Source organism: Camelina sativa, chromosome 18 (assembly GCF_030686135.1).
Source record: "Camelina sativa cultivar CO46 ecotype springtype chromosome 18, ASM3068613v1".
Classification (NCBI taxonomy): Eukaryota; Viridiplantae; Streptophyta; class Magnoliopsida; order Brassicales; family Brassicaceae; genus Camelina; species Camelina sativa.
Window position 1 is genome coordinate 18,546,743 of NC_141897.1, and position 12,329 is coordinate 18,559,071.

Here is a 12,329-nt window from a genome sequence, read left to right on the forward strand (position 1 = left end):
TTTAAATGTGGAAATCACACGTGCGTGTTCATGCAAATTAAGATGCTTCAAGGTCTTAAGCCTTCAATACTGAGTACAAAATCAAAAGGGAAATTATCGGCAGTAAGCTAAAATTGTACATTTAAGAGCAAACAAAAAGGTCAATAACTAAGGGTGGGTCTCGTGACTCTCTTGTTCGTAAATGTAATAACACGATTACGTACGTTAAAGAGTCTAGTGTGATACTACAACTCAACAAGTCTAGTGTGATACTACAACTCAACAAGTCTAGAAGACGACAATGTTCTGTGTTACCTTTTACTTTGGTTTCATCGCCCCAATCGTTGGTTCTTTTATTTTCTCTCTTGTAATGTTCAAAAGAAACATATGATATCTCGAGAGATAGAAAATTAAAAAGCTGAAGATGGTAACCTTAGTTTGAAGCGAATGAACCATGACCATTAGATCAGCATCTATGCACATAAATCTCGGAGATACAAACATGAAGATCGATGGCTCAAAATACAATGGACGCATTCGTCATAAAAAAGTCAGTAGGTATTAAACAAGCCAACAGAATCTGTGGCCCAAGGTTTTACAACCAAGTAATCAACCAGAAGTTTAATTTCTTTGTATATATATATATATATATAGCCTTTTTTTTTGTTTACGAAAAAGTACGTCAATCATTATTTTCATTCAGAGTATATTAAGATACATTTTCAAATGATGTTGTCAAAATTTCGATGGCATTATATTACATGATGATCTTTGTGGAATCTTTACCAAAAGAGTGATATCATATTACATTTTTACTTAAATGGTAATGTATATTGTTTTCAACCTTCGTGTCGTACCATTCTAAGACTACACCCAACTTTCAGATATCTCATATGGTAGAAAATCCATATAGAATATTTAATTCGCCATTTTGTATGATGGATTGTATTTTTTTTTCTTTGTGAAACCTTAGATGGCGAAAAGCTGAACTTTTTGTCAATTTTGTGATGGAAAGATAGTGTTACTGTTGGACATGAAAATCTGGAACTGTAGGAAAACACTTGAAGTATGAGCGCACGTAAAGAGGGATGGTCGAATTTTGTGAGTATATATATGTGAATGGCAGCACGGTCTATCTGAAAACAAAATACATTATTTAGTTTAAGTTCTTGTTTACATATTATTCTACTTTTTAATTATATTCCCATCATCAGAACGATCATAAGATATAAAATTTACTCTCTCGTTGAGTTGTTGGTGTCCGTATATTTTGTTTGCGATTTCGACTGATTGACAAAGTACGAACTCATAATGTCGACAAGTAGAAATCAAAATAATGGACACTAGGTGGTCGAGGACATAATAAATGAACACATGGCTAGTAACTAGTAAGCCTAGATAGTGTATACATTCTCGTCTTTTTCAAGGGTTTGTAAATTTAAAGCCTCTCCTAGACGACAAACTCTATAGAATTATTGCTTCCAGGATTGAATTTTGTGACCAATAACAAAACATACTATACGGTCATACGGACGATGTATGAGTATGACTGCTTTGGACTCCACTCGAGTTATATTATGTGACACCATATGGGCTTGATGATTACTGTTTTTGAGTCATGTCCAGTCCACTATCGAATGTTTGTGGAACGTCAGTCCAAGCCTTAACCACATTACTCATCTCCTCTTTTTTGGGCAAACATTACTCATCTCCTAATGTGCTCTTCTATCATACGATGTGTTCGGTTTTTGGATGTCAATATAACTTGTTTCATTGAAAAATATTTATTGGATTTCAAATTAAATTTGTAGTTAACAGGTAGAGAAAATGATAATTTCTTTTACAGTATCTGAAATTATTTGGTCTTTAGAGTTAGAGAGTGAAGTAGTCCTGCCATAAAAAGGTGCGATAATATTTTTCATGTTTCACAATAAACCCGGATTCAAATCGTGTTATTATTAAATGGGCCATTAAAATAACCCATGAAATGGGCCTAAACCCAGTCTAACTCCTAATATTGATATGTGTGGATAAGGGATAGTCAAACTGGGATTCGATCGTATTTAACATGCATATATCAACAATCTGACGCCTAAGATTGTTGGATCGAGAATAAACTTACAATCTGACACCAATAAATTCCACGTCTGATCGTGATTTTCATTTGAAAATTTTCTTTGCGAATTTGCATTATAGATAAAATACATTTGGTCCACTTAGTGCAAACATAGATACAATGAGAATATATACAAAGTATATGATATTAAAAAAAATCCATAGGAACACAAAAGCAATGAGACATTCCTACTACAAAACCCTACATAAAAAAGGGAATGAAACAAAAGTTGAAAGCAAAGACTGTGTGGCCCATTCACACCTCATCTGCAATGATGACGAAACAGAGTGGGAAACCCAAAAAGTTGGCTTTTATAAGTTATTTTATATATTTTCGGCTAATTAATTAATTAAGTGATTATTCACTCTTCCCCCATGCAATACACCCCAAAAGACTCGATGGATAGATAGATGGATCGTTCGTACCCCAAACCAATAATATAATAAGCAATAACAAAAAAAGACACATCGATCTACACTAAAGTTTTTATTCTATGGTCTTGTATATCATGTCATATTGTCATTATCGTATTTCCGTATATTTTCCACCGAATTATGCAAATTACTTTTAAAAATGAAAAATATAACGGCATAGATATGTATAAATATACTCTTAGCTCATGATTAGCCTAGTCATGACCAACCGAATTAGTAAAATGATTTTTTCGTTGTTAATTATAAGCGTACGTAGATAACATGTCCATAATTTTATTATATAAACAACTCGGACTAGTTGAAGAAACAGAGAAAGATGAAATATAAAAACCTTTGGTGAAGATAATGTGAAAACAGAATCTACTATCTTTATTTCTGTTGAATATTTTTTAGGTGTGATACAAAGTGATGGGTTTTAGACTAGCAAAGAGAATCCATGTTGGGTGCTTCAAAAGGCGAGCCATCAAAAAGAGAGAAGAGAAAGAATATAAAGATGTGTGTGAGAGAGAGAGAGAGAGAGAGAATATTTTCACTAAGTGTTGTAGTAGGCTTTGGTGTATGTGAAGTGTCTTTGTGTTTTTTGGTAAATTGTTTGTGTCAGCTTGATAGGGCACGCGCTTGTTCAAACTCCCAAGAAATAAAAAGGAAAAAAAGAAGAATAGGACATTTGTCACATTGCTCGTTCTTTCTCTCCTCCCAGATCACGAGAGCTGAAGCCCTCTGTCTGAAACAGAAGGTCTGGTTCCCCATGTGATTGGATCCTTCTATCTGACGCAGAGAGTTTGATTCTCCATTCATCCGTTCACGTTTCCCTCTCTTGGCTTCTTCTTACTTAGCTCAATCCGATGTATGCGATCTACTGTAGTTTATAAACAGATTCAATCTCTTTCGTACGTGTCGAATTATATTCATTTGATATGAGAAGGTTTATCTTTTCGACCCATATGTTTTTAACAAGAGCATATACCATTGAACTTTTAATTATGTTATTCTAAAATAACTTTAAATTATTATACATGTGAAAACTTAATATATACCGTTAAAATATTAAAGAAACTACAATTAATCTCGTTACTGAAAAATATATATCTATTTTTTTACAAGTATAAGTTTGCTTTAAAGAAAGGGGAACAAAAGTTACAGAACACAATAAACTCATAAAATCTTTTATTTCATGAGAGCTCAGACAATCAAACTTATATCAAAACCTAAATACTAAGATATTTAGGTTTGTAATTAATTAGTGTTAGTGCCTATAAGTCTAGGTTTGTGCTGGTTGGCTTATACATCTCAAAAGAAACCAAAAGCCAAGATACGTATTTTTAACTTTTCTTGATACGATGCAAAATCCAACATAAATAAGATAAAATGTTTTATTTCCTTTATAAAACCAATGAAGCAAAAGATGAAGAGTAGGAAAAAAAAACTCTTTTTGACTGCAATAGTGGAATGTACACAAAACAATAGTCACTTTTTACACTTAATAAAATGGCACGTAAAAGCCTTTTTTTTTCTTGCCTCAAAGTTACAGCCAGATGTTTTTTTTACCAGAATCTGGTAACCAAATTAGATTCATGTCTATTTAGCCGTTGTCTTGTCTTTGCTCTCCAATTTTCTTACCTCAATTGTCTTTCTTTAATTTATTGTTTTCTTAGGTTTTTGTTTTGTTTTTTTACTCAAAATTAATGATACCTCGAAAGTATGTTGAAGTCCTACGTTTGATTTTATGTATTCAGGATAAGCAACAAATATTAGGTTCCGAGAAATTAAATTGTTTGAGCTACGGTCGAAATAGTTTTGATCAAAAATACAAGATTAAAATTGAAGATATTTCTTCCTTTAAAATGAAAATTTTAGTCGTTACAAATACAAGCCTTGTTTCGTATAAAAAACTTGACTAAACCATAAAAGCAAAAAAAATTGAAAGCATACGTAAACATTTGAATTTGTGGGCAATAGCTAGGCTCCATACAAGAAATACATAAACTCTATTATAATCAAATTTAAAATTGCTTTTGTTTTGTGTAGGCTGTCATTTATTTTATTATGTCGGGGTACTTCTTGTGTATTCCACCAACAAACATATAAATACAACTTTTAGATAAATACATATATATGAGTATGTATAAATATGCGTGGTCTTTGGAAAGTTTTTTTTACCTATGCACTCACTATTTACGTAGGGCATGCTTTTTGAGTCACGTCAATCATTTACAAACTTTAGCATCTGAATACGATTAATGTTTGGGTAAATAAAGTTACCTGAACATATGAATCAGAGCTTCTGCAATATGTGAATAATATGTAGGCATCACGAATATTAATGAAAACAATCTCAATCAAAGAAAATTACACCTTGAAATTTTAATTTAAAGAAAGAATCCATCAATGCAAAAAAAAATCATAAACTAACATTAAAACCAGTAAGAAAATGCAAAATTTCGCGTCAAAAGTAAGTTGGTCCGAATCACAAGAAATTTAGTATAGATGTTTTTTATTACATTGATACATTATGTTCAGAAAATTTAACGTATGTACTTTACACTATAAAAGTCATCCAATTTAGTTTGTTATTTTTTCTCTATACAGCTCACTCACTTATGATAATATTCTCCTTAGAGAAATAAGAACGCGAATACAAATTTTTGGCGTTTATATGATGTTTTGTAAAATAAATTAAAGAGCAGAGAGACAAACAAATGGGTGATATCACCATAGATCTATCTATACACGAGAATGTTTAATTCCACTGTGTAAGCTTTCTTCGATCAAATCAATTATAAAAGCTTACATGGAATCTGACAATACTCTGACAAGATATTCTTTTATATTCTTGTTGCACAGATTTGTTGGTGTGTTTAGTTACATTGATTGATATTAAAAAATATAACGATGTCTTGATCCATCAATCGTAAGTATATATAGCGAGTACTTAGAGTTAGACTACACTGCTCTGCATTGAAAGCATATGACCATGCATGGTCGAAGATAAAGTAATGATGGAAACACTCCTGATCAAGTGAGAGGTCCAAAGTAAAGAAAGAAACTCTTGTCATGGATCAACGAGAGGGTTTCAGAAATGAAGTATCAGCAGTTAGTTTGGGCTTCACACAAGAGTGCATCGCAAAATCATCATCATCAACACCATCGGTACATATATATATATATATATATATATACGTGGAATAAAGATCAATCTAAAAACAAAACGACCAAAGACAGCTGCGGGATCATGAAGACTTGCTGCACACATAAAATCGTCGTTAAGAGAATTCATTGGCAAGGAATAGCTTAGACACATGTAATGCTTAGAGATGTTCAATTTTTATATAAGGAATAGCTTAGTCATTTGTAATGCTTAAAGGAGAGTATGATTCTTCTTCTTCTGTTAAAATGTAGATGTCTAGCTCTAATGATCTCATTTTGAAATTCACACAAAACTACCTTACAAGTAAGTTACAGTTTGACGCTCTACTAGCTAGTCAACGTTTCTCATTGGTTGAAATTTTAAACCCATATTTAGACAACTAAAGTCAAGTATCTCAGATCAGATGAAGCAAACACAAATACGGAATATAACCATATCAAATGATCTGTATAAAATCGAAAAATATGAGATAGATGAGGAAATATCATTTTATTGTTGAAATTTGCTAAATGGTGTTCATTCTATATCTAGTTCAGTTTAGGTTCGATTTTTTTTTTTTAAATAGATTCTTTACATAAGAAGAATAATACACATTATCTAAAAATACACAAATAAGATTAATTGTGCTAATGCTCACATATTTTAAAAACTTTATATGAATCAAAATGATACTATTTGTAAAATATATGGAACATATAATAAAATTATAAAGTAATAAAATTCATATATATGCAAATACCAAACTCAACGACTATAAAGCTGCAAATAATTGTTGTAGTAATAAATTTATGAAGTACAAACATTTCTATCATGATATATCTTTGTGCTTCTGTTTTTTTTACTACTACTAGTAGTATTGATTAGGACATCACGACATGAAAACGCAATCACAAACATAAATGTTAAGAAACGTCGTAGTCTTAATCAGCATAATTCATTTTTATTACAACTGCCTACTTTTAAGTTTTAACTTTGACAGAAAATTGCCTACTTTAAAATTAATTTTCATTTCATCTTAATAACCAACGATTTTTATACTTCATCGTTGATATATATATTTACATTATAATGTTAACTAATCTCTGTACAAATAAAATTAAACAATCGTTGATTATCAAACTAAAAGGTCATCAAGAACATGTTCTTTCTTGCGCGTATAGTTTCACTTTTAATTAATTCTTTTTGTGTCTTTTAGTCCTTTTAAGTTCTGTTTTGGAGTATCTCAGCTATTCACAAAAGATCAAACCTTCTTTCTGATCCGGTGGGTTCCTTTGTAGACTAATTTTTTTATAAAAGCTTGATCGATCAAGATTCATGCTTCATTGGGATTAGAGAAGAAAAAGAGAGAGTAATGATGATTAATTTCTTTATCTTTTCCATGCAAAAGAAGAAAAGCATCAACATTTGAAAAAAAAAAGGCAAAGAAAATAATTAACACACTTTTTTTTTTGCCTTTTATTATCCCTTCGATTTAACCTTCTCTGATCTCTTTACTTTCTTATTTTCCCCTTCTTCTTTAATACTTTAATGATCACTCCTCTCCCCTTTAGATCCGATGAACACCAAAAAGCCCTTTTCCATATCAAAATTAACATGCGTTTTTTCTTATTTTTCTAATTTCATCTTTATACAGTCTCATATCTAATCTATTTCTGGATAAAATCATTATTATGAACACATACTAAGCTCGAATTTTACGAGTAGATAATTTGTTCGCGCGCAGCCGATACTTATAAATTTCCCACATAAATGAGTAATGTTAAAAGTACGCAGATGAATCGGTTTTAGTCTACTAGCTTGCGAGAGCGAAACAGTTTTTCATATATTCATTTCATGTCCTTAGAATATCGTACCACCGTAATTATATCCTTTGCGTTGATATATATATATATATATACGCGGCAACCTTTAACAAAAGTGATGTTCTACATCCATATATAGTTAGAGTTAATATAGGCACTGATGTGTCAACACCATAATTAAAGTTGAATTTTTATTACTGCACCAGATAATTTAAATCAATGTAAGTAAAATTAATTATAAGATTATACAACTTGAAGTGATTTTATTCAACTTTCATTATCCGAGTTCTCATTTTGTAAATTCATTATAAAATTATACAATGTTACCAGTCGGAACAAAACTATTAGCAACATATTTGTTATTCGAAACAGAGAAATATATGAAAATGGGTACCTAGCACACCAAGAAATTACGAAAATTTACTTTTGAATTCCTAGTTCAAAAGTTTATTTGGATTTTTTACGTTGCTCTGTCTGATAAGAAGTAAGTATATAATACTATTGTAGAAAATTAAAGTTGCGCCTTTTATTAGTGGAAACCGTATAAAAATGGAACGTAAAAGCTATGTGCTTTCATTTTCACTCCCATGCATTTTCACCCTTTTCAATTTTTATGTCATTTTTCTCGCCAATCCAACCAAAAAACAATCAATAAACCATATTTTTATTTGGCATTATTGGTTTGATCATTACGCTAGCTATAGCTACTAAACGTAAACGTGTTTTTAGTGTCCAATTTTTTTTTAAATAAATAACTTAAATCCTTTTTCAAATATACATATACTTTCAAACTGGATAACCTATATCTACATCGTTCCGATAAGCGTGTTCGTTGTAGTTTCAATTTTAATCTCAAAGTTGGTCTTTCTGTAAAACACATGTTAGAAAGAAATAGTAAATTTTCCTAATGAAATGTTGGTTTCTTATATATTTTTCCCCCAAAACTGCCAAGTTTAATATTTATAACTTGTCCAAATATCAAATAGCACAGTATAAACAATAATGGTCAAAACTAACAAAAAAAAAAACACAAGGCAGTAATGGTCAAAAGCACTATAATAATAAAACACCGAATCGATTATGACAACTCATGGGGTTTTTTAGTCTAACGATTGTATTGTATACAGTGATTGATCTCAAACTTTGTATAGATTTCCATTTTCGATGAAGCTGCTGATCATATATCTTAAATAAACTGAAGATGCATCTGCAATGATGGGATCATCTTTATATTCCAACTATTGTTGGAAATATGTAAGGCAAAATGCAAACCAAATCATTAGAACTCCAAAACTTTGCCACTTTATTAGCTCCTCATCAGTATTAAAGAAAACTTCATTTGCATTCTTCTTCATCGATCTTTCTCTAAAAGTATATACTTTCCTTGCAAATAGAGTACTCTCAATTAAATTATGTTTACATTTGGTCCTTTTCTCATTTCATGGGTCCTATGGGAATATTATTCCCCAATGATTTGGACTCTCGCCACCACTATAAGACCCTTCTTGGCTTCTTTGATTACAGAAAAGTTAGAAGTTATGATCATTACACCAAACTAAGAGCAAAGTAGTGCTCCAATATTGATTAGCCATATCATGTAAAACCAAAATCTTTAGCTTTCTCTTTGCCTTTTTTTCTTTCTTAATGTAAAACATTTTCTGTGTGTTGCTATTAATCATCATGATCGGGTATTCGGGTATATATATATAATCTATAAATTAAACAAATTAGCATAAAGCAACCCATTAGCGTATTAGTTTTTGCATGAATTAATTTCAACTTTAGACGACAATTTTGACTTCGAACGTTAGAAAACGAGAGCGAGTATGATATCAGAAAGATGTCTTCATTATCTGCATTTGTAATGAATTATGATAGATTAACTTTCTTCTGCAGTGGTACGCATATATTTTTGTTTGCTATATATGTTTTTGATGATCATAAAATCCCAAAATAAAACCCACACTTATCCACAAAACCGTTTAAGAGTGCACTATAGTTATATAAAACGTTATTTTATGTCCTAGTGATCGAAATCTCGACAATTTTCTTTCATAGCACCTCTGTTTAAAACAAATTCTAATCTTAAGTACAATATTCTTGACTGATCGATGCCTCGACCTCGACTAGAAAAAGTTTCACGAACGCTCAACCACAAACGAACAATGCCGACACTACATTGATCATGAGTATTATAGTATCACACTATTTTATGGTCGTATAGATTTTTTTTTATTTTTAGCATTAGACACTGATGGCTAAACGGCCACGGAATTTTATGGCTAACGGTGGCTACACAGCTAAATATTACTATAAGTAAGCAATTATGGCCTATGTGACCACAATTATGGCCTATGTAATAGTAGCCTTGGAAAATTTGTGGCTAAATCCGTCGCAAGTAGTCACTAATGGAACCTATGGCCAAAGATAACACTATGTCACTGAATGTCGCAAATCCTATGTGATGGCAGTGTATTTGTGTACGTATGTGCCGTCCGTGGCTATATACAAAATAGCTACAAATTTTAGCCTAAAACAACTTAAAATCTAGCATGTGTATTTTTTTTTTAATTTTGTATTGATTAGAATATCTAATGATAAAACTAGCTCTTGTATATATTTTACACCGTTTAAGTTATTTAATGAATAAATGTCGTAACATAGAATCCTAAAGAAAGAGTAATTAAAGACCAAGCATAACAAAATAGATCCATTTGAGCAGTTTTAAAACTACTTGGTGATTCGAAGACCCATCGAAGATGCATGGGAAATGCAGCAAACCGAGTATGTATGAAGAACTACGTCTTTGAGACGCAATCGAAACCAAACATGATCAGATCTTGCTATAATCCGTTTCATTCTTTTTTGGGGTGTGTTCTGTTATCGGTCAAACAACATATGCATGGTGGTGGGGTTAACCACAAAGTCCTTTTACCACGTGGGTTTAAACTAAACTATACTTAATCATACACATGGATATAAAAGACATATATATGTTGTGGTAGAGAGAATATAATAAAGCCCTTTTACCATGAAGTTTCTTTTTCAAATTTTGACCGAAAAGAGATTCAATAAGATCCGTTATGTAGATGAGTATTATTATCGTGAAATAAAGCAAGAGTGGGTAGTGGACGATAGTGTGCTTGCACAATAGTCGAGAGAAAAACACATTATATTCGATTTTAAGGAGTCTATTAACATTATAATCACACCAATTACTGTTCATTTAAATATATAATCATTTAAATTCAAGATTGATAACCAATTTGCTAGCTTGTGTAGTAGTTACATTTGTATTTGATGTTCTTCAATCAAATCAAGTTCTTTTAGAGATAAACTAATCTTTCAAATTCAAGTTTAGACTACTAACATAGAATTAGTATCTAAACAATGTAGTAGTAGAATAATAACTTGGAAAACAATGATTACCATGCACAGGACTATAACTATTTATCTATTAATAGTAAAACTTCATTAATGGAGTTCTCTTGTAATGAGAACAAGAGTTTTTGTCCATTATATCTTGTAATACGGTTCGTTTAAGAATGTTTGGTGGGAGAATTTCACATGCAAACATATCTAATGTGGGCAAGCAAGAGATTGCTTGAAATAGACCAATCCTCGAGCGATATGCGGGCAACCATTTTAATCTTTGGTCCCTTAGCCACTTTTTTCAATCGAAATCTTTTAAAGTTTCTTTATATTAAAAAATCAATCAAATATGAAGAATTTTTTGGAAACATACAAAATATTATTAGTCACAGTAGTTAGTTCGTCATTACCAAAATGCAAAGTTCGAAACATCTAGTTAACCAAAAAATTATTCTAAAGCTATTTTTGGGCGGCATTCTTAGTTTTGCTTCTTTTTATAGTTCTTTTAGTTAGTGGGAATAAAGAAGAATTAAAGTGGGTTGTTGGGATTTTTAAGGTAAAAACTTGTTGGCAATTTTTGTATCAGACAACTCAAAAATATGCATTCCCCCGGTTTGTTTGTTTTGTTTTGTTAAAAAAAAAAGTTGTATGTTTTGTGGATTTTGCAGTAATAAGTAACTTAAAGAAAGAATTAACTGATAATTTTTAATTAAGATTTTCACTCTTTTGAATTTAATTGGTATGGGTAAATAAATTTGAATTCACAAAAACATTAGTAAGACATCTAAAGTTAAAGAAACGTATGAAGTATCTAAAACTGAATCTTAAGGTTGATTTATTGGCCTGAAGATATAGGATTTGAGAGCTCATTTTTTAATGTAAGTTTCACATTACCCAACTAACCTGAAGTATAGTGCACATATAGTAAAATAATTAAACAAAATATGGCAGATGAAGTTCAAGGTGCAATATATTTTCGGTCGATGCATTTAGTCTGATTGAAGTGTAAATGCTAAAATGATGAATGTTTTAGTAATCTAGAAAAGTGATAAAAATCGTAAGCATTACAACTAATTTTTACTATAGTCAGAGAAATCATATTTGAAATCAAATTAGTTTACCAATCTTTATTTATTTCGATCCTTTTGGAACACTTAAGTCATCCAAACGTCTCTTTCTGCCAGAAATAGTAATAAACCCTTTTACGTTTCAGAACTAACATTGAGAGTCAGCATATACACAAATTCATTTGTACCAAACAAAACCTTCATTTTACCAATGCGGTTAATGTATCCAAAACACATTTTAAAATTATCAAACACCTTTAGCAAACTTGATTGAAGTTTATACAAATAAATAATTTTCTTTATTTTATGGTACCCATAAACCAAAAGGGAGAGAGATGAGACAGAAGGTTGCTTTTGCAGTATTCCGGGAATGAAATGCTGTCTCTCTCCTAGGATTGGCGTGAGTGAGTG